The sequence below is a fragment of the Giraffa tippelskirchi genome, chromosome 12 (assembly GCF_054371585.1).
Source record: "Giraffa tippelskirchi isolate mGirTip1 chromosome 12, T2T-mGirTip1v1.2.pri, whole genome shotgun sequence".
NCBI classification, from domain to species: domain Eukaryota; kingdom Metazoa; phylum Chordata; class Mammalia; order Artiodactyla; family Giraffidae; genus Giraffa; species Giraffa tippelskirchi.
This window is the reverse complement of record NC_137286.1, coordinates 47,783,485-47,806,313: the sequence shown is the minus strand read 5'-3', so window position 1 is coordinate 47,806,313 and position 22,829 is coordinate 47,783,485. Positions and strand designations below refer to the sequence as shown.

At 45.4% G+C, this 22,829-nt stretch overlaps 1 protein-coding gene and 1 long non-coding RNA gene across 3 annotated transcripts in view; both read right to left on the bottom strand.

The window, feature by feature from the left end:
* NTRK3 (neurotrophic receptor tyrosine kinase 3) overlaps positions 1–22,829 on the bottom strand; it is a 424,805-nt gene that overhangs the window by 233,367 nt on the left and 168,609 nt on the right. The window lies entirely within an intron of this gene.
* LOC145530532 (uncharacterized) lies at positions 11,092–18,907 on the bottom strand. Its single transcript, XR_014071872.1, has 2 exons — positions 18,036–18,907; positions 11,092–14,433 (listed from the first exon to the last, which is right to left on the bottom strand). It is a non-coding gene; the product is annotated as an uncharacterized LOC145530532 (long non-coding RNA).

The window sequence follows — 22,829 nt, the reverse complement described above, 5'->3', positions numbered from 1 at the left end:
CGCCATGCAGTGGGGACACAGATGCAGCCACTGTTTGTCACTGTTGACAGTGAAAAGCACAATGCGCTGGGTCCTCGGGGTGGACCGTTGACCTCTCTGAGCCCTTCTTCCACAAGCGTCTTCTCCTGGGACCCATGGGATCAACAAGACTGACCTCTCCCTGGCCAACCAGAGTGGTTTTTCAGAGGTCTAGCCTCAGCTCACCCAGAGCCAGGCTCCCTACCTGTCCCTGCAGTTTCCCGACTTTCTGGCTGTTAACTTCGCTCTACCTGAGGAGACCCAGCTCATCACATTATTCAGTCACAGAGAGATTTCCAGCAATGGAACACACACACACACACACACACACACACACACACACACACACAACTTATAATTACTCTGCCCACATCGTTCATCTGAATATTAACTGAGGCTCATGTGAAGATACTGTAACAATTAACCTGACTCAGCAAGTTCCCCAGAGGCAAAGTGTGTGCCCCAGGGAGCCAGGAAATGCATCTGTGCATGGAAGCCAAAGAGCCGGCCCTGCAGACTCAGCAAAGTTCACCAGCTGAAAAGTGGGAGGCTCCACAGGGTCACTCAGTGGGGGCTTCCCAGTCCCCAAGCAGCCTCAGGGGGAGTGTCAGGAGGGGGGTGTTCCCAGGAGGGGCTGCTCTCCTCTTGGGATCCCATCTTCCTTCCATGGTGGTCTCACGGAGTCCCCCTTGCTAGAGGCACCATCCCTGAAATAAGTTCCTGCTGTCACTCAAGAATTCAGCTCCTTGGCCACAGAAAGCATACAAAAAAGTGGGGGCAAGGACTTCCCTTGGTTAAGGGAAGTGGTTCAGACTCCGTGCTCCAGGGGGAGGAGAGGGAGGCTCAAGAGAGAGGGGATAAGTCTTTTCTCTGTGTTTGAGTCTCCCTTGTTGCCCTGCACATAGGTTCATCAGTACCATCTTTCTAGATTCCATGCATATGCATTAATATACAATATCTGTTTTTCTCTTTCTGACTTACTTCACTCTATGTAACAGGCTCTAGGCTCATTCACCACATTAGAACTGACTCAAATGCATTCCTACCATATGCAAAATGGATAGCCAGTGGGAATTTACTCTATGATCCTGGGAGCTCAAACCGGTGCTCTGTCACCACCTAGAGGGGTGGGATGGGGTGGGGTGGAGGAGGGAGGTTCAAGAGGGAGGGGACACACGTATACCTATGGCTGCCATGTTGATGTATGGTAGAAACCATCACGATATTGTAAAGTAACTATCCTCCAATTAAAAATAAACTAAAAGTTTAAAATAAAAAAATTTTAAAAAGGGGGAGAGGCTGTATATACAGATACATAACATTGTAAAGCAATTTTCTTCCAATTAAAATATTTTTTGAAAAATCAATGAAAAAAAAAAAAAGCCTCCACGCTCCCAATGCAGGGGGCATAGGTTCCATCCCTGGTCAGGGAACTAGATCCCATATGCTGCATGGTGAGGCCAAAACATAAAATAAAATGCACATTCCCATTCATTAAAACTTTTTTTTTTTTTTTAAGTGGAGGCAAGAAGGAACTGGAAGTGGATGCAGCCATGAAAAAGCCTGGGCCCTGATGAGAAGTCCCTCCTGTGGTCAACAGGACAGATGAGAGAAACCCAAACCAGGCAACACCCATAGACTGATGGGGGAGTGTCAGAAAGAGGCACCCCACATCAGCATCATCAGAGCACTGGGGTCATCAGACTCAGGAAAGGGTTATGACCTTGACCACAGTTGTGGTTTCCTGAGTGTATACCAAACCCCATGCCACACCCTTTAAGTGCTTCCAGGTTACTGTGTATACATTAGACCTCAATAAAGCTGCTTGAAATGATATCAATGCTAAGAAGTGTTGTGCTGTGTGTGTGCGTGGTGTACTCAGTCATGTCTGACTCTTTGTGACCCCAGGGACAGTAGACAGCCAGGCTCCTCTGTTCATGGGATTTTTCCAGGCAAGAATACTGCAGTGGGTTGGCATTTCCTTCTGCAGGGGATCTTCCCGACCCAGGGATCAACCCCCTGTCTCCTGCATCTCCTGCATTGGCAGGCAGATTCTTTACACTAATGTCACCTGGGAAGCCATGTGAGACGTGGGTAAGTCCTGAAACTTGCGAGGCTTTGATTTCCCCAGCTGTAAATCGAAGAAAATAAAAGTACCTGCCTCAAGGGGCAGTTGTGAGAAAAGCCAGCAAAACACTTAGCCCAGTGACTGGCTTGAAAATATCAGCTCCTGTATTTATTATAGTAATAATAATAATGATTATTACTATCATCATAATAATAAGTATAGCAATACTATGAGGCAATAAATGAAGAGGCATGACAGACTTCTTATTATCCTCTGTACCCCTGTCATCTACCCTGAAAAGAACATACTCTGTCCCTTCACTGGGGCCCCAGAGTGAGAAACACAGATTGTGGTAATAGTAGCAATATAGTACTAATAGTAATAATATAATAACAGCAGTAACAATAAGAACATGTAGTAACAGTAATATAATATATATAAATGTTAGTATATATAAAGTAATATACATATATCAGCATAAAAACATATTATAATAGTATAAAATTCAGTAGTAAAATAAAAGCAATGCAATTATGTCAGTGACAATTATTATTGTTAAGCTAGAGCATCATGGAGGGGCTTCCCTGGTGGCTCAGCCAGTAAAGAATCCACCTGCAGTACAGGAGACCCAGGTTCCATTCCCGGGTCAGGAAGATCCCCTGGAGAATAGAATGGCAACCCACTCCAGGATTCTTGCCTGGAGAAGCCCCATGGACAGAGAAGCCTGGCGGGCTACAGTCCATGGGGTCGCAAAGAGTAGGACACAACTGAGCAATTAAGCGCACGTATGTGCGCATGCACACACACACACACACACACACACACACACACACAGAGCATCATGGAAGCTGTCAGGCCAAGCGTGGACTGTGAAACAAACAGGCAGCCTACATGAGCTAGAATTTATCATTCAAGGAACTTGGACGTGGTTGCTATCTTGGAAAGTCCTGCAGTAGAAGATGGCTGAGAACGCAAGTATTAGATAGGGCTTAGTCCTGGCTTGCCTACCTTCCAGCTGTGTGACCTCAGCCAGGCTGCTTCCCCACTCTGACCTTCAGTATCTCCATGTATACAATGGAGCTAAATCTATTTACCACCTCTTAGGGTTCCTTTGAGGATGTAGTGGGAATACTCATGTTCTGTGCCAAGCACAGTTCCCAGCATAAAGTGATTCAAGAGAAATGGCTAGTTGCATCTCTGTGGCAGCCGATATCATCATCAAAGCTGAGGCCACGTGGACCGTGGCTGTGGGCTGAGTGACATTTGAGCTGTCCTTAGTGTGATGTGATGGGAGGAAGTTGGGTCTGGAAACCAACATGCCTGCATTCAAATCTCACTCTACCACTTCCTGGCTGCTTGCCTGGAGGCTAGTTCCTCAACCTTCCTGAGCTCCACTATCTAAAAAAATAATTTAATAACCAAGAGTCTTAAAAATGCATATTATTTAACCCAACTACTCCATTTCTAGAAATTTAGCCTAGGGAAATAATCAGAGATTTATGTACAATGACGTCCGATGGCACATTTTTTAAAATAGTGAATAACTGGGAATAACTTAAATGTCTAACATAGGAGATTAATTACATTATAGTACATCCAAATGATGCAATACTATTCATCCATTAAAAAACATGTTGTCAAAGACTATTTAAAGACACAGGGGAAATATCCATGACATCTTATTAAGAGGAAAGAGTGGTTTACAAAACTAGCTGTGTCACTGGGAGCCGTGGGATCCCTTGGATGAATTCAAAAAAGATGCCCACTTCTCATGGACTCTGCTGCTTACCCATCTGCAGCCTCAGGTCCCTGCCCTTGAGCAGGGCGCAATCTGCACCACTGGACAGGGCGGCCCTTCCTGCTTCCCCTGGGATTGATTCCCACAAGGAAGCCCTTCATAAAACACAAGTCAGCATATGTCCCTCCCCTGCCTTACACCCCTCCCAAGCTTGCTATCACTCAGAATGGCTGCCAGAGTCTCTACCGTGGTCCCACGTAACCTCACTGACTTCATCTTCCACATCCCTCCCACTGCCTCCCTCCCCACCAGCCACATTGTCCTCCCTGTTTTTTGAACACGCTGTTCTTTGCACTGGAATTTTCCTCTGAACTATGCATTTCTGCCAGAAATACTCTTCCCCAGTTATCTACAGGGCTCCCAACTTCACCTCTGTCGGATTTACTCAAATAACTCAAATTATATTCTTTCAACCAGGATTTCTTTCTATAAACATCTTTTCAAAAACTGTAGACTCCCCCCAGACATTCTGGTCCCCTTCCCAACTCTTATTTTTTTTTCTTAAGCACTTACCACCATATGACATTTTATGTATTTTGCTCATTTATTGGGTGGTCCATTTCCCCCTCCTCTAAAGTGAGATCCCCAAAGGACAGGGGGTTTTTTGGGCTCTATTTTGGTTACTGCTATATTCCCAACATTGAAAACAGTTCTTGGTATATAATAGGTGCTTAATACATTTCTGTTGAATGAATGAAGTAAGGCACAGTAGAATCCAATGCTGATTTTATATAAAGCAACTCACAGATAGGAATTATCTCAGGGTAGTGGGAAAGCACAGAATTGTTACTCTTTCCTTGTGCCTCTCAATATTTCCAAAACTGCTCCAAAATTATGTATTACTTTAGCCTTCAAACAACAACAAAAAAGCCATGGCACTGGTTTCCCATAGATATAACCAGCTGACCTCACCACTCAGCAGGCAAGTATTGACTCCCCTCCCCGCAATAGACTTGACACTTTTGAGAAGGCAAATCAGGGTCTGGATCACTTTGGAGCTCACAATAGAGAAATAAAGTTATGTCCATTTTTAAACTGAAATATGCGGTTCTTCCCAGGTGGCTCAGTGGTAAAGAATCTGCTTACCAATGCAGAAGCCACAAGAGACAAGTGTTCGATCCCTGGGTCAGGAATATCTCTCAGGGGAGGAAATGACAACCCATGCCACTATCTTTTCAGGAGAATCCCATGGACAGAGGAGCCTGGCAGGCTACAGTCCATGAGGTCGCAGAGCTGGACACGACTGAAGCAACTGAACACGCATGCACACATAGTTGATTTGCAATATTATGCTAGCTTCAGGTATACAATAGTGATTCAGTTATACACATATAAATATCTATATTATCTATTCTTTTTCATTTTATTTTCCATTATGGTTTGTCATAGGATATTGAACATAGTTCCCTGTGCTATGCAGTAAGTCCTTGTTATTTGTCTATTTTATTATAATAGTTTGTATCTGCTAATCCCAAACTCCTGTTTTATCCATCCTTCACTCCCTTTCTCCTTTGGTAGCCATAAGTTTGTTTTCTATGTCTGTGAGTCTGTTTCCATTTTCTAAATAAATTCATTTGTACAAATTTTTTTAAAAAAATTATTGGGATACAGTTGCTTTACATGCTGTGTCAGTTTCTGCTGTACAGCAAAGTGAATGAATCAGCTATATGTATACATATATCCCCTCTTTTTTGGATTTCCTTCCCATTTAAGTCACCACAGAGCCCTGAGGATGGTTTTCTGAGCTATACAGCAGGTTCTCATTAGTTATCTATTTTATACATAGAAGTGTATATATGCAGGCTTCCCAGGTGGCTCAGTGACCAAGAATCTGCCTGCCAATGCAGGAGATGTGGGTTTGATCCCTGGATTGAGAAGATTCCATGAAGAAAGAAATGGCAACCCACTCCAGTATTCTTGCCTGGAGAATCCCATGGACAGAGGAGGTCTCAAAGGGTCGGCTACAGTCGGTGTGGTCGCAGAGTCGGATATGACTGAGCAAATAACACGTCACTAGGCAGCCCCAGTAGGAAATTCCTAATGCAAATCCAGCCATGGTCATTTTCCTTTCAGCAAAGACATGGCAGCCGTCCCTCTCCAGCCACTCTCAGGGGTATAATACCAAACAGATAAATAAATCCACAAACCAACCTGCTGTGAACATTCAGGACTCAGCCTTGCACTGTCTTACCCCCACTCCTCCTCCTCCCTCGCCCCCCATCATCCCCACAGCCACTACCACCCACAGTCCCAGGCACCAGAGGCGCAAAACCTCCTTCCTCACCGCTGTCCCCTCCTATCTCTTCCTCTCAGGTGGCCAGCTCAGAGCCCCAGTCCTAAACAATGGGGGAGAGCACGGTTTCCCGGACAACTCGGATACATCCCTCCCCTCGCCGCCCCTCAAGTGCGTGACAGTGCTCAAGGCATCTGATCAAGATTCTCACCTTTAAAAAAAAAAAAGCAGCCCAACACCCATCACAAGAGAGTTTCTGACATCTAAATTCAGTGTCCATGCCTCCTCTGTGATCTGTGACCCAGAGAAAAGCCAGAGGCACAATTTCTGCTGTGACATCTGCCATAGCTCTGAAAGGGGAACAGAGGCAAACTGGGAACTGGCTTTACTTCCTGCAGACTATCCTGATCACAGAAAAGAGGCCAGCATGCGTGCATGCTCGGTCACGTCTGACTTTTTGTGACCCCATGGACTGGAGCCTGCCCGGCTCCCCCATCCATGGGATTCTCCAGGCAAGAATACTGGAGTGGGTTGCCATGCCCTCCTCCAAGGGATCTTCTTGGCCCAAGGATCGAACCAGTGTCTCCTGCATTGCAGGCAGATTCTTTACTGCTGAGCCACTGGGGAAACCCTAAAGGAGGCCAGACTTCTTGCCTACAGATGCCTAGAAAGGAGCTTTGAAAGACCAGCCTGCCTGATGGGAACTGGTGCAGATTCGTAGTGTCTTAAAGTTCTGGGAGGAATTAGCAGCAATGGCCAATGTATGCCACCACATATGTCAACACAGATGAGTTGATAGTTGATAACTAAAGCTCTATCTTAAGAAGGATTCAGTGTCTAAGTTCAAACCTAATAGTGCTGTGATCAATTAGTGGTGTCTGCCATGGGCACAAGGGTGGGGAGATCACATACTTCTGACTTGTAGTTGTGGACTGGAGGGAAGGGGTAAGTGGTCCTTTGGCATGGCTCTCAGATTCTTTTGTCCTTTGGCATGGCTCTCAGATTCTTTTTATCTCCATGGCTCTCCTGCCAGAGGAGTGTCTCCCAAATTGTGGGCAATTCCCAGTGTGCTAAAACCCCACCCCATTCTACCTTACTCAAGAGAGCATCTCAGAATGCAAGTTAGTGAAAGCACCATGAATCTGGCCTAATTTATTTCATTTTATTTTATTTGGATGTAGATCATTTTTTTAAAGTCTTTATCGAATCTGTTACAGTATTGCTCTTGTTTTATGTTTTAGTTTGTCGGCCACGAGGCATGTTAGATCTTACCTCTCTGACCAGAGATCAAACCTGCACCCCTTGCATTGGAAGGTAAAGACTTAACCATTGGACCACCCGAGAAGTCCCCTGCCCTCACTGATTGAACAAAGTGAATCATCTGCAAAAGTCTACATTTTAATACTGCTAACAAGTTATGTGCACACCACTTCACAGTGGATCATACATCACAACGAGGCCAACGAGAACCACAGGTCTAAGATATCCTCCTGTCTTATAAAGATGCAGCAAGTCAAGGCATGGTCTCCTAAGCATCTCACGTCCTCTGTGCCTGCAGTCCTGACCAGCCTCAAGCTCCTCAACAGACAGATAATCTCACCCAGGCAATCGAGACAGACAGGTCAGATGAAACCCGACTACCAACATTGCGGTGTTAGCCTCTGAGGGCTGGACCATAGCTCTGGTCACTGAGCTTCTAGGGGGAAATCTGGTCTTGTCCTGCTCCAGCATCGGGTGGGTGTCGGCATTCCTTGGCCCGTGACCACATCTCTCCAACCTTCAAGGCCAGCACCTTCAAATCTCTCTCTGCTCCACCCTGTCTTCTCCTCTGTGTAGGGTATCTCTCTGCCTCTTTTTTTTTTTTTCCCAACTTTATTTATTTTGGGGCTGCATTGGGTCTTCACTGTTGCTTGTGGGCTTTCTCTAGTTATGGCAAGTGGGGGCTCCTCTCCAGTTGCAGTGTCTGGGTTTCTCATTGCTGTGGCTTCCCTTGCTGTGGAGTACCGACTCTAGACCATGCAGGCTTCAGTAGTTGTGGTGTATGGGCTTAGTTGCACCACAGCACGTGGAATCTACCCAGACCAGGGATTGAACCCATGTCCCCTGCATGGGCAGGCAGACTCTTAACCACTGGACCAACAGGGAAGGCCTCTCTGCCTCTCTTTTAAAAGGATACCTATGAATTCATTTAGGACCCTCTTCCATAATCCAGGTTAATTTCCTCATCTCAAAATCCTCAATTTAATCACATCTGCAAAGACTCTTTTTCCTTAGAAAAGTAACATTTACAGGTTTCAGGGGCAAGGACCTGATATTCGTGTCTGTGTGTATGGGAGGGGAGGTGTCATTATTCTACCTACCACAGAAGGTAAAACCAAATGTCACTCTACTTCAATGTAAACATAATTTTTTTTTCCCTTGATAAGGAATCTCAAACAGATGGGGAAGCATTTTCTAGCAAGAGGAACTTCCTTCTGCATCACAAAGTCAAACATCTATTATCCTGGAAAAAGTCAGTTCTCCAGGGAATTAGAAACAAAAGAGGAAGGAAGGGAGGATATTACCAGCAGACGGGCAGCATGGCAGGGGGGCAGGGAAGGAAAGGATCCAGAAGAGACACTTAGAGAGGACCTACTATGTGCCGGGCAGCCTGCTAGGTGCTCTATCTGCACTTTCTCCTCTTCTCATCCTTATGAGCAGGCATCTGTTCTCTACTTCACAGGTGAGGAAACTCAGTTCTGCAAAGGCAAATGGCCTGCCCACATCCCACAGCTCATAAATGGCTGAGTCAGGGTGTAAACAGTCTGCATCTAAAAGTCACTACTAGGGGCTTCCCTAGTGGCTCAGTGGTAAAGAATCTGCCTGCCAATGCAGGAGACACAGGTCAAGGAAGATCCCACATGCCACAGAGCCACTAAGCCCATATAATACAACTACTGAAGCCCGCTTGTCCTAGAGCCATGCTCTGCAACAAAAGAGGATAGAACTGAAATGGGAAGTCCACACACTAATCTAGAGAGTAGACCCCGATAGACTCAACTAAAGAAAGTCTACATAGCAATGAAGACCCAGTGCAGCCAAAAATAAAAACAAAAAATTTTTTAAAAGAATACTGTATCCATTAAATACTATAGTTATTCATTAAAAAACAAAAAAAGTCACTACAGGGACTTCCCTGCTAGCCCCATGGTTAAGAATTTGCCTTGCAATACAGGGGATATGAATTTGAATTCTGGTCGGGGAACTGAGATCCCACATGCCGTGGAGCAACTAAGAAGCCCATCTGCAGCAACTACTGAAGCCCAGGTGCTCTGGAGCTGCAACAAAAGATCCCGCATGATGCACTCACCCCTCCCATCTCCACAGGAAACTGAGGACCAGGGAGGGCAGACAACCCAGGCAAGGTCACCATCCTGGTGGAGCTGGGAGAACACGGAGCCCTCCCCAGCTCCAAACCCCTGACACGAGGAGAGGATGAGTGTTCGTTCCTCTGCAGAGACACCGTGTGACTCCCTGACAACTCCCTGGAAAAGGCCAGCAAAGTGGGCTCTTTTGCTGCAGGCTTCAGAAGAAAGTGAGCTGTGGAAGGGGTCTTGGGAGAAACAAAGGTATCTTCCAGCAGCATCCCCAAAGCAGATCCCAATCAGCCTCCAGAAAATGCTGGGAGGAAGAATGAGATCACACCCCTATCACACCCCTAAAAGACCTCACCTTCCCGGGAAGAAGGCTGATGACATGAAATGTGAGCCACCACCCCTACTCCCGGGTTGGACAGGGCACAGAGTAGGAAACCAGCCCCTGCAGAACCATCTGCGGCCCCCCACCTCTCCTGCAGCTGTTCACTGATTCAGCAAAGCCCTGGTGCCCTGCAGATGCAGAAGCACCTCCCTAAACATTTGATTTACTCCCAGGTGACAACTTAAGACAGTGGGAAGATTACAGCTCAGTGTTTTCTATCATTATGAATTATTATTATTGCTTAGATTAAATCTGTCTAAGTCCATCACAATAGAATGAGTCTGATTGGCCCAATTCTCCTTAGAGAATTATTAGTGGAAATTTTAATGGCTAAATGAAGGTAGACGTCTCATAGATCTCGCTTAGACAAGAATGGCTCCCTAACTCCCATTACCTGAGAGTTGTGGACACACCCCAAATTGACAGCACTCTGAGCTGGTGTTACCAGTTCCTGCCCCCAAGGGTCCAGACTCTACTTCCATTGACATTAAAGCACTGCAAGAAGAAAGGATGGAAGCATCTCATTTTCTCTTGTTGTTGTTGTTCAGTTGCTAAGTCGTCTTTGACTCTTTGCAGCCCCATGGACGGCAGCACACCAGGCTTCCCCATCCCTGGGCTTCACTTTCTCCTGGAGTTTGCTCAAACTCATGTCCATTGAGTCAGGGGTGCCATCCAATCATCTCATCCTCTGTCACCCCCTTCTCCTCCTGTACTCAGTCTTTCCCAGCATCGGGGTCTTTTTCACTTTCTTTAGGGGATTGACTATCTTCATGCCAATCATCACATTCTAGAACTTAATAATCTCTCCCAGAATATTCTCTGGCTAGGAAGCCACATAAAGAAAGAGCTGCTGTTTGGAGTACTCTCTCAACAGAAGTGGTCTTGCCACATTCCCTTCTTATTGAAACAGAGCTGAGAGTTGTACAAATCCTATCTTGTAGACACTCATCCCACTTCAGACCTGTCTGCTGTCTCACCCAATTAATTGTAGATTAACGTCAAATTTTCAAAGTTAAACTTCAAAAAATATAATAAATTGTCTAGGACAAGAGACCCATTGGAATCCAAATAAATGGGTGTGTCACTCTTCCCAGGTCTAGAAGGCTTGCAGAGTATGTACAGATCTGAAGATTTGGCTCCAGTGATTTTTGGTGCCCTTGAAGGTTGGAAGTGAAGGTGAATTCTCCAAATTCTACTCCAAAGGAGGATCTAAATCTCCAAGCCAATTTCCTTCCCTTTTTCTTTTTTTTTAACTTATTATTGTGAAATGATGACGGACTCATGAAAAGCTGCAAAAATATTGTACAGAAGAGTTCCCCAATATCCATCACCCAGCTTCCCCCAATGGTGACGTCTCACACAACCAGAATGCATCATCAAAACCAGGAAATTGATCTGCACGATCTTACTCAGATTTCACCAGAAATTCTGATCTCTTTTTCTGTGTCCTTTGTCCATTTTTAGCTGCCCAGCACTTATTCCCTCATAGCAACTTGATTTCTTATTGGGGCATCATCTTTCTTCCATTGTGTATAATATAAGTAGGAGGATAATTTTAGATGGCGACCTTCTGAAAATAAACCAGCGTGACCTTTTTCCTTGCCCTAGAACAAACAAAGGGACCATAGGACATTCTGTTCCACTAAAAGATGTTAACTATGCTGCCAGTTTACTACATACATTATTCAGCAAAAGTCTATTCCATCCCGTTTCCAAACCTGGTCAGCATCCTCCTCAGTCCTGTTACAATCTAAGTCGTCAACATCTTTCCATCAATTACCTTTTGCCTGGTTAGCCAGAATCAGTTTCTGATTGCTTGTATATAAGAATTCAGACTGAACCAACCATGATGACTATTAACTGCGAATGACTTGACTGAGGTTATGTCCATTCAAGAAGATTCCAGTGTTCCTTGACATAGACCAAAGGACCAGTGCTGCTGAGGCCCCACCCTACATCCTTGACCCATTTGAGTTCACTAGAAATTATGCAAACAGTCTCCAAAGCTCTCAAGAGTCTGTGTCTTTTTTCTTTGCCCAAGGACTTCATCCAGCACCATGAATTGTGCTTGGCCCCAAGTAGTTACAACCTAGTGAACACCCCTGGGGACAAGCACAGCTAATAAAGACAGGACCAGGATCAGTGAGTAGACGCCCCAGTGCTTTGATCTTCAAGGGAGCAATTTTGATGTATGTCCCTCCATCCCAAGATTCTCAGATGGTTCCCAGTAGGGTTAAGTTTCAGGTGCCCAGGGCAAGAAGTGCATATTGCCACCTTTCTCATCATCTCTTAGCATTCTCCCCTCTGCCTCCTAGAATCACCTCCCAAATAAGTAACCCATACAGTAAGTCCCTGTCTCAGAGTCAACTTCTGGGTAAACCTGAACTCAAGACTAAAAAAATCCAGAAAAGACTTTAACAGCCTACCCAAAAGAAGGAAGAGAGAATTTAACGGTACATTTTGGCTTTTTTGGTTGAAGGCCATGTTTGAGCACCAGAAACATAGCTAATGCCACAAGTCAAATTGTGAAATGTATTTTGAGCACATTATGTTAAATAAAATAGTGTTAATATTACTTTCATCTGTTTGAGTTTACCTTGATTAATATGTCTACTAGAACATTTAACAATACATATATGGCTCAAATATATTTCTATCAGCCAGCGCTGGTGGAAGGAATATGACAGGTAACAGCTGGGATGTTATTGCTCCTATCATTGATGCTGTTAGCATGAAAAAATGAACAGATCAGAGGACTCTAAAGAGTGCCACAATTATTTATATGTCTAGCTGAGAAACTCTTAGGGTAACAGTAACTCACAGATAAAAATTACTTTCACTCAGTGCAAGAAGAGGAGTAGGAAGAAGTACCTCACACGCTGATAGTAGCCTTGTTGCTTGATCAGACTCTTCTGTAAAGTATTTTAGCAATGTGTTTACCATTCCCCTGTATTAACAGTAATTACACCATCAGGAATCTAAACCAGGGGACTCATCCCAACTAAGGAAAATGATGTGCACAAAGATGTTCATTTCATTGTTGTTTATCACCTAAGTGACCAACAAAAGGCAAGTGATTAAATTGTTAAAAGAAAGATTTATGTGAATTATAGAGCAGAAAATCCTTAAAACTGATGGTTATAATGATCAGGTAATGATACAGAGACTATTCTCATACCTTGCTAGATGAAAGCGAAGATATAAAATTGCATCCACAGCATAAATAAATATGTAAAAAAGACTAGAAGGAAATGGACCGGGATGTAAACCCATGTGGTTATTTTAGGATGTTACGACAACGGTGATTTAATGTTGTTCTCTATTTCCCAAATTCATTTTACCGGCATTCTCTACTTTAATGAAGAACAAAGAAAACGACCATCTTCTTTAACATGTGAGCTGCTAAAAGCATGTACCTATTTACAAAGGATGTATCATTCTACAGTATCCTTGTATTTCGCCAGATTTATGTTATAAAATCTCTCTTTTCCTTTGACAAAAAGAAAGAAAGGTAAATTTAGTTCTAGCTGCTTCTGAAACAAGCAGGCTCACGGGAGATGGATATTTTAATGTGGCTGATGAAGCACAGGAAGAAAAACTAGGTTATAAAGAGCAAGTCACATCTGACTATGGCAGCGATGTTTTTCCTGATTGACCAAAACAAGCAGATGGCCCAGGAGACTGGAGCCGAGATGAGAGAGTAGGACTTCAGAGAAGCTCTTGACATGGCCTCTACCCAAATCTCCCTTGAAAAATTAATCCAAATTGGCCAGACCACGCATGCTGTCAGCTCCCAACATTCACATGGATTAATTTACAGGGGCTTATCTCTCAAGCCATTCGTGGAGCTTCAGCAGGTCTCGAACATGAGCCATGAAGGTGCTTGGCTGAGGATAACAGAGACCCAGGGAATATGGAAATGCTCGCTGGGAGACAGTAAACAATACAACTCATGATGAAATGCAGTTTCTTTTCTTGAACGAAGGGCCCCAGTTAGCACACAAGCTATGGAGAGGTTGGAGTGAGGCCTAGAGAATGTGTTAACATCTTTATTAACAATCCGGAAAAAGATGTCGACAGAACATTCATTAACAAGGAATAAGGCAACAAGGACCAGAAGGCTAGAGGGATAACAGGAAAGAATGACTAGGAGAAAAATCAGGAGGAAAGAACACAGTGAGATGGAGAATGAATGACAGGTCTGGTCTAGGGTAAAATGAACGGGGCATTCATCTCAGGCACAAAATTTCAGGAGGTCCCCAAAAGCTCAGTAAGGAAGAGAAATAATAGTGTGATGTAATAGCCTTTAAAAAAACCAAAAAAAAAAAAAAACTAAGTTAATGCAAAAAATCCATTGTTTTTTTTTAAGCTTTGGTTATTGGGGGTTTTGTCAGCCTCTCAAATTGTGTGTCTGAGCCTCATTCACCTAACTTTAATCCTGAAAGACACTCTGGAGAGGGGAGGGGTCTGCGTGAATGATAAGGTGTCAGAGCAAAGGCCAACTGGAGGATGGAAAGAACAGAGCATGTATTTTTCTTTTAACTGAAGCATAACTGCTTTACAATGTTGTGTTAGTTTCTGCTATACAACAAAGTGAATCATATATATATATATACACATATATATATACCCTCCCCCTTGGACCTCCCTCCTACCCCACTCCCATCCAACTAGGTCATCACAGAGCACCGAGCTGAGCTCCTTATCTTTGATACACATGATAGTGCATACATGTCAATACCAATCTCTCAGTTCATCACACACACCCCTCCCCCTGTGTCCACATGTCTGCTCTCTACATCTGCATCTCTATTCCAGCCTGCAAATATGTTCATCTGTACCATTTTTCTAGATTCTACACATACACACTAATATATGATATTTGTTTCTCTCTTTCTGACTTACTTCACATTGACAGACTCTAGGTCCATCCACATCACTAAAAATGACCCAATGTCATTCCTTTTTATGGTTTATGACCCAGAAATACCTCTACTGGGCATATACCCTGAGAAAACCATAATTTAAAATGACACATGTATCCCAGTGTTCACGGCAGCACTATCTACAATAGCCAGGACATGGAAGCAGCCTAGATGTCCACTGAGAGATGAATGAGTCAAGAAGATGTGGTACAGGTATACAATGGAATACTACTCAGCATGCACTGAGTGGGGTAAGCCCTGGCCCTTTCAGAATAGGGGTCAAGGACTATCGAGGAAACTGTGAGAGGCTCCAGGGAAGTGACCAGTGGAAACACATTGGGCAGCCTGTTGGCTGAAAGATACAAGCAACTTGGAGAGGGTTCACAGAACCAGGGAAAGCAGTCAAAATGTGAAGCATGACTGAATTTGGAAGTGGAAGGGAAAACATGACCCAGCTGATAAAAAGGGGAAAAAAGACAATCTGGAGAAAGCACATGCAAGAGACAGGGAGTCCTGGCTGCAGGAGCTGCTAAAAGCTGACACAGTCCATACCACAGGAGCTGGATGAGGGCAAATATTCTGAGGAACAGGAATTCAAAATCAAGGTCCTTAATTTTACTGACTGACCCCATCCCTTAGTTGCCCAAGTACTTTCTGAAATTTGTAAAGATTTATGAAACAAGGAGACCCAGATGTAAGCTCATAGAAGTACAGCAGAAGTACTCTAGAAGAAGTAAGCTTACTTACTTACTTACTACTCTATGAGAAGTAAGCTCATAGAAGTAATGCAGTAGAAGGAATATAGCATCAGGCATCAAGAGATTAGGTTCTAGCCTTGTTCTGTCCCAACCAACACTGTTCTCCAAGATGTCACTTGATTTCTCCCCTAATGTCCAATTCTGCAGCAAAAAGAGGGCGGAGGAGGGGATAGTTAGTGGGAACCTGCTATATAGAACAGGGAGTTCAGCTCGGTGCTCTGTGATGACCTAGAGGGGTAGGGGAAGGTGAGAGGGAGCGGGTAGATGAATGCTTCTAGCTGGTTCACTTCATTGTAGAGCAGAAACTAACACAACATTGTAAAGCAACTATACTCCAATAATAATAATTAAGAAAAGAACAATCTTTGTCTCCCTATTGCAGCCTGAGACACAGTCTTCATAACATTGGTCACTTGTTCCCTCCTTCACACTGTTTCACCGGGATGAAGATTAGAGCTGCCAACTTCCCACTCTCACATCAGCACCATGTTTTGACTTTGGGTGAGTTGCCCTTGACAGTCTCTTGCTGTTGCCACTTGCCAGCTATCAACACAGTCAAAGCTATTGTTTTTCCGGTAGTCATGTACAGATGTGAGAGTTGGACCATAAACAAGGCTGAGCATCAAAGAACTGATGCTTTTGAATTGTGATGCTGGAGAAGACTCTTGAGAGTCCCTTGGACAGCAAGATCAAACCAGTCAATCGTAAAGGAAATCAATCCTGAATATTCGTTGGAAGAGTTGGACATGACTGGGTGACTGAGCAACAATTTCTTCTGTCTTATGTTTTGGTTTTTTGGCCTCGAGACATGTGGGATCTTAACTCCCTGACCAGGGATCAAACTCTCACGCCCTGGAAGACAAAGTCTTAACCACTGGACTGCCAGAGAAGTCCCCCCTTCTATGTGTTGAACACAATATGTCTGTAACCTTACTCGACTTCAGCAGGTTGGGCTTCTGCTTAGCCTAGGAGGACTCTGCTGGTTCCCACTTAACTCAGTGGAAAGCCTGAAATTCTCCAGTCCTGGCACTCTGGATAGACTGATGTCTCAATAGACATTAGCCAAGAGAAGGCTGTGCAAGGGCTCTGATGACTAAGAGTCATTCATCTTCCCAAATGACTAGGAAGGATGATCATATGTCATTCCAACTGAGCTACACTCAGGGAGAGAAAGTACATTCCAGTGAGGCAATGGGCACGATGGTTATCTCACTACCACCACCACTCCCACCCCAAGTGTATGCTGGCCATTGCCAAATCCAGACAACTTCCAGGGCTCTTTTGGGTACTAGTGAGTGTTGGCCTGACCACCCATGCTTAATGCCTCAGAAACGTCCACCCAGAATGAGGGAACCATTGAAAGAGGGGAGACTGCTTGCTCCCCTCAAGTTACTGCTGCCTTGAGGTCAGAGGGCTGGGTGTGGGAGAGATCTTAGTGATGAGGTAGCCCCACAAGTTGGCTCAATTTGAGTCATGAAAATGGGGATCAGAAGGCAGTGACCGTGCAGGCCACACAGCCAGTCAGTATCCAAGGACTCCATCTCCCTAAATTGGCCTGATACTCTTCCACCAGCCCTGACATACCTCTACATCCCTGGGTCTGAATTTATCTTTCTGTCAAATGAGAGCAGGGCTGTATCTTTGCCCCGTGCTTCATACAGAGGTTGAAGAAAAATAACTCCATTAAGTACTTTGTTGTTGTTGTTATTCAGTCGCTAAGTCATGTCCAACCCTTTGCGACCCCATGGACTGCAGCACGCCAGGCTTCTTGGTCCTTTACCATCTCCCAGAGTTTGCTCAAACTCATGTCCATTGAGTCAGTGATGCCATCCAATCATCTCATCTTCTGTCATCCGCTTCTCCTCTGCCTTCAATCTTTCCTAGCATCAGGGTCTTTTCTAATGAGTCGGCTCTTCCCATCAGGTGGCCAAAGTACTGGAGCTTCAGCTTCAGCATCAGTCCTTCCAACGAATATTCAGGGTTGATTTCTTTTAGGATTGACTGGTTTGATCTCCTTGTTGTCCAAGGGACTCTCAAGAGTCTTCTCTAGCCTCACAGTTTGAAAGAATCCATTCTTCAGTGCTCAGCCTTCTTTATGGTCCAACTCTCACATCTGTACATGACTACCAAAAAGTACTTAAAGTCCATCCAAAGAAAGCAACCTCATGAGTGGAAATACAGAGGGGGGGGGGAGGGGGCTCTGCCTTCCTCCCACCTGGGAGAGCACTAAGAGCATGCCAGGGGCCACCATCTGCACATTGACCACGTGGCTGTCACTGCACCAAGGGCTTTGCACATGGAATCCCAGGTAATGCTCTCAAAATGCAATCAAGTCGGCACTATTCATTCACATTACAAATGAGGAGGACTGAGGTTAGAGAGTCTAAGTGACACATCCAAGACACATAGCAAGTGTCAAGTCTGGGACTCCAGGTTCAGTCTTATTTATTTATTTTTTTTAATGTGGACCATTTTTTTAAAGTCTTGAATTTGTTACAATATTGTTTCTGTTTTATGTTTTGGTTTTTTGTCCATGAGGCATATGGGATCTTAGCTCCTCCACCAGGGATCGAACCACACCCCCCACATTGGAAGGTGAAGTCTTAACCACTGGACCACCAATGAAGTCCCCAGGTTCAGTCTCAGCCCAAAACTTGTGCTCCCAGCCACGGTTTGCTGCTCACCCCTCAGCCTTTGTTGGGGTGTGTACATGCATATGATAAAGGATGCTGCTGCTAAGATGACAGATGATAAATATTTCATTTGAATGCATCCCAGCTTCCACATCAGCTTAAGCTCACAGGCAAGCCATGTCCCTCAAAGCCTTTGAAATGCCCCCATGGTGGGCTTCCCTGGTGGCTCAGACAGTAAAGAATATGCCTGCAATGCAGGAGACCCAGGTTCCATCTCTGGGTCAGGATGATCCCCTAGAGAAGGGAATGGCTACCTACTCCAGTATTCTTGCCTGGAGAATTCCATGGACACGGGAGCGTGGTGGACTACAGCCCATGGGGTCGCAAAGAGCTGGACACAACTCAATGACTAACAGTCACTCCGGGGACCCATGACTGAGGACTGCTGCTCACAGAAGAAGGTCAGCTTGGCTTCTGCCAAGCCTCTCACACCTGATGCTTCCTGGACAAAGCCAGGCTGGAAATACGTACAGAGGGAATTGAGGGGCACTGAGAAGGCCTGGCCTGTGTCTTTTTTACTCTCATTCATATAAATGCAGCCTTTGCCCCTTTGTCATTGTCGCCCCAGGGAAAATGGACTAAATTCTTAATGAACCAGATGAAATGGTGTAATATATAAGCATCATGAAAAGAAGAAAGCAAGAAAGAAAAACAACCTTTGCAGAGTAATGGAAAAGCTAAAGACATGGGCCTATCGGATAATATGGAAAAATGTTTAAGACACATTGTTAAGTGAAAAAAATAGGTCAAAACAACTGTATGGATTGCTGAAGACTATTTTCATTTAAAGTGTTCGTCGATCAGTCATGTCTGACTCTTTGTGACCCCATGGACTGTAGTCTGCCAAGCTACTCTGTCCTTGAAATTCTCCAGGCAAGAATACTGGAGTGCCATTTCCTTCTCCAGGGGATCTTTCCAACCCAGGGATCAAACCCAGGTCTCCTGCATTGTAGGCGGATTCTTTACCATCTGAGCCACCAGTGAACTGCATTTTCATTTAAACATACGTGTAAAATATAAATGTGAATATAGATATTTAAGGTATACAGATTGATAGTTACACAGTGTGTGCGTAAGTGTGTGGACTTTCCCAGTGGCTCAGCAATAAAGAATCCACCTAGAATTCAGGAGATGAAGAGGCTCGTGTTTGATCCCTGGGTCAGGAAGATCCCCTGGAGGAGGAAGTGGCAGCCCACTCCAGTATGCTTGCCTGGGAATTCCCACAAATGGAGGAGCCTGGCAAACTACAGTCCATGGGGTCTCAAAGAGTCGGACATGGCTGAGCAACTAAACCACCACCACCACATAGGAGCTGGCCCAAGGGGCTAACCATCAAGGCAACTGGAGAAAACAACAGCACCCCACTGGCAGAAAGCCAATGAGTGGGTGCCCATCCACTGATAGAGGGGCTGAGAGATCGGGTACACTCTGCTTGCTGAAGACAAAGAAGGACAAGGGTTAAGACAAGTCTTAAGTAAGACTTGTCTTACTCAAGTCTGCAGTCCCCAGGGTCTAGCCCTGTGACCCACAGAGAGGGCCCTCCGGGAGTCCTGCAGCATGAGAGATGTCCCCCAGTATACTCCTGCCATTTGGAGAGGGCAAGTGAGGAAGCAAGAGCCACACCCCTACCGGCCAGGAGTTCAGAGACTATCCCAGGGTTCTGTGCACACAGCACAATAGAAAGTTCATTGCCCATCTCCCTCATCCTCTGACCTCTCATGATTCAGACCCACTGATCTTAAAGGAACAGCCAGTCGAGGCAACAGACACTCCTCTCAACTCCCATCTCCCAAGGAATTCCCATCCTCCTTACTCCATGCTCCCTTTAATCTATGCTGACCCCCCACCCCAATCCACTGATGAATCTCAGGATGTTACAATGACATGGGACCTTGGAAGCCACTGAATTCAAATCCTTCCTATTAAGGAAGAGAAAAGTGAAGTTCATAAGATCACCAAAGATGATTAGAGTACAGGCAGGGCTAGAACCCAGATCTTTAAACTATCCCATGACACCTCCCAAAGTAAAAATTGCAGGGTTCAGAAAATAGACTTTGGTATCCATTATGGAAACTAGAGCCTTGTTAAGCTAACTGTGGCTGGCAGAACACCAGGAGCAGCCTCCTCTGGCAACTGGTGAGAAATTTAGAATCTCAGGCCCTGCCCCAGACCTGCTGAATCAGAGCCTGCAAGTTATCAAGATCCTCTCATGCTTCCACGCGCAGTAAAGTTGGAGACTTTCTGAACGAAAGAGGTTGCTGTCTGATCTACAGTCAGGCAAGGCAAGAAAGAGTCTCTCTCTCCCTTTCTGTATCCATCCTGCTCCATATTTTTCCCCAGCCCATGAGAGAGCCTAAAAATTGATGGCAATAAAAACCAAAACAGGACTTCCCTGGTGATTCAGCGGTTGAGAATCTGCCTGCCAATTCAGGGGACACGGGTTCAATCCCTGGTCCAGGAAGATCCCACATGCCGCAGCACAAATAAGCCTGTGCACCACAACTACAGAAGCCCTAGAACCCTAGAGCCCATGGCCGGCCTCAAGAGAAACCACCGCAATAAGAAGCCAGTGCACTGCGACTAGAGAGTAGCCCCTGCTTGCCGCAAATAGAGAAAGCGCATGAGCAGCAGCAAAGACCCGCACAGCCAAAAATGAATAAATAAATAAATAAATAAACATTTTTTAAAAAAGCAAAACAACAACAAGGCTCCCACGTCTAGTCAGTGGATGTTTCTGCTCTTATCTACAGGGAGCCTCTGCGCGGCACTTAAATCTCTCCGTTAAGTAAACAGCACAGTCAACCGTGCATGTGAGAACAGGTGGCAGAGAGCCCTAAGGAACCCAGGAGGGCTGGGTCATTAAACACTGCAGGTAAACAGGCGTGGCAGCCGGTCCCCACGCAGAGGGGGTGAGAGCCAGGGCACTCCATCACCTCTCTGAAGGAGGGAGGGAGGGAGGAGCCAAAAGGAAAGAGAGAGACAGCCCGGTCCCACCCTCATCTCTTGGTCCTTCATCCTTGTTAGTTGCTCAGTCGTGTCTGACTCTTTGTGACCCCATGGACTATAGCCCACCAGTCCCTTTGTCCATAGAATTCTCCAGGCAGAAATACTGGAGTGGGTTGCCATTTCCTTCTCCAGGGGATATTCCCGACCCAGGGATCAAATCCAGATCTCCCGCACTGCAGGCAGATTCTTTACTGTCTGAGCCACCAGAGAAGCCCTTCATCCGTAAGCCAGCTGATATATGACATGAAACAAGCCACTCATCCTTCCTGAAGCTCATGTAAAAACAGGGACAAGAATTCATGTCACAAGTTCACAGTGAAAAGTGAGAACATATAAAGTGCCAAGTACCATGCCTGACACAATAGTTGGAACCCGATAAACAAGCTGGTGGTTTTGAGAACCCACCTGCCAACGCAGAAGACATAAGAGATGCAGGATAGATCCTTGGGTCAGAAACACCCCCTGGAGGAGGGCATGGCAACCCACTCCAGTATTCTTGCCTGGAGAATCCTATGGATAGAGGCTTTTCCAGTGGCTCAGCAGGCAAAGAATCTGCCTGCAAAGCAGGAGACACAGGAGGCCGAGGTTCGATCCTGGGTCAGGAAGATTCCCTGGAGGAGGGCATGGCAACCCACTCCAGTATTCTTGCCTGGAAAATCCGAAGGACAGAGGAGACTGGTGGGCTACACTCCATGGGGTCACAAAGAGTCAGACACGACTAAGTGATTGAGCATGCACATACTGTCTGACTCTAAGGTGTAAGGGGCACCAACTGTGTGACTAGTAGGCTAGGAAGAAGTCTCAGTGATGCCGATAGAAGAAGGAGCCATACTATTGGTCCAATGCCACAGGGGGAAGAGGAGGAGGAGGGGAAAAGGCGGTGATCATCTAGCATCTTCTTGTCCATGGAATACCCATGAGGTGGAAGGAGGAAAGTCAGGCAGGGAAAGAGCTTTTAGCTGGAAAATATATTTAGCTGGAAAATGTCTCTATCTTACAGGCAATCACCAGGCACCACAAGAAAATATTCAGATCACACAGCCCATCACAGTAGCCACAACACTGGGCACTGGCGATCAGGGAAGGAGGTCTAGGTTCAGGTCTCAGTGTGCATAGCGCAAGGTGGCCAGAGGACATTCACATGTCCTTGTGCCTGGGGCAGTCTTCTGCATCAGTGATGCCCTGTGAGTCAGCCCAGCATGGTCCATCTAGAGATGAGGAGAGAAGAGGAGTTGTGGCTGTTCAGTTATTCAGTCGTGTCTGACTCTTTGTGACCCCATGGACTGCAGCACGCCTGGCTTCCCTGTCCTTCACTATCTCCTGGAGTTTGCTGACTCATTGGAAAAGACCTTGATGCTGGGAAAGATTGAAGGCAAAAGGAGAAGGGAGCAGCAGAGGATGAGATGGTGAGATAGCATCACCGATTCAATGGACATGAATCTGAGGAAACTCCGGGAGAAGAGAGCCTTCATCAAACATTCTGAATAACTGCTCAAGATGCTACAGAAGGAAGGGGCATGATGCCGTGACGGCTGGTCACGGGTCACAGGAAGGGACAGTTAGAGACTTTGGAAAGGTCATGAACACATTAC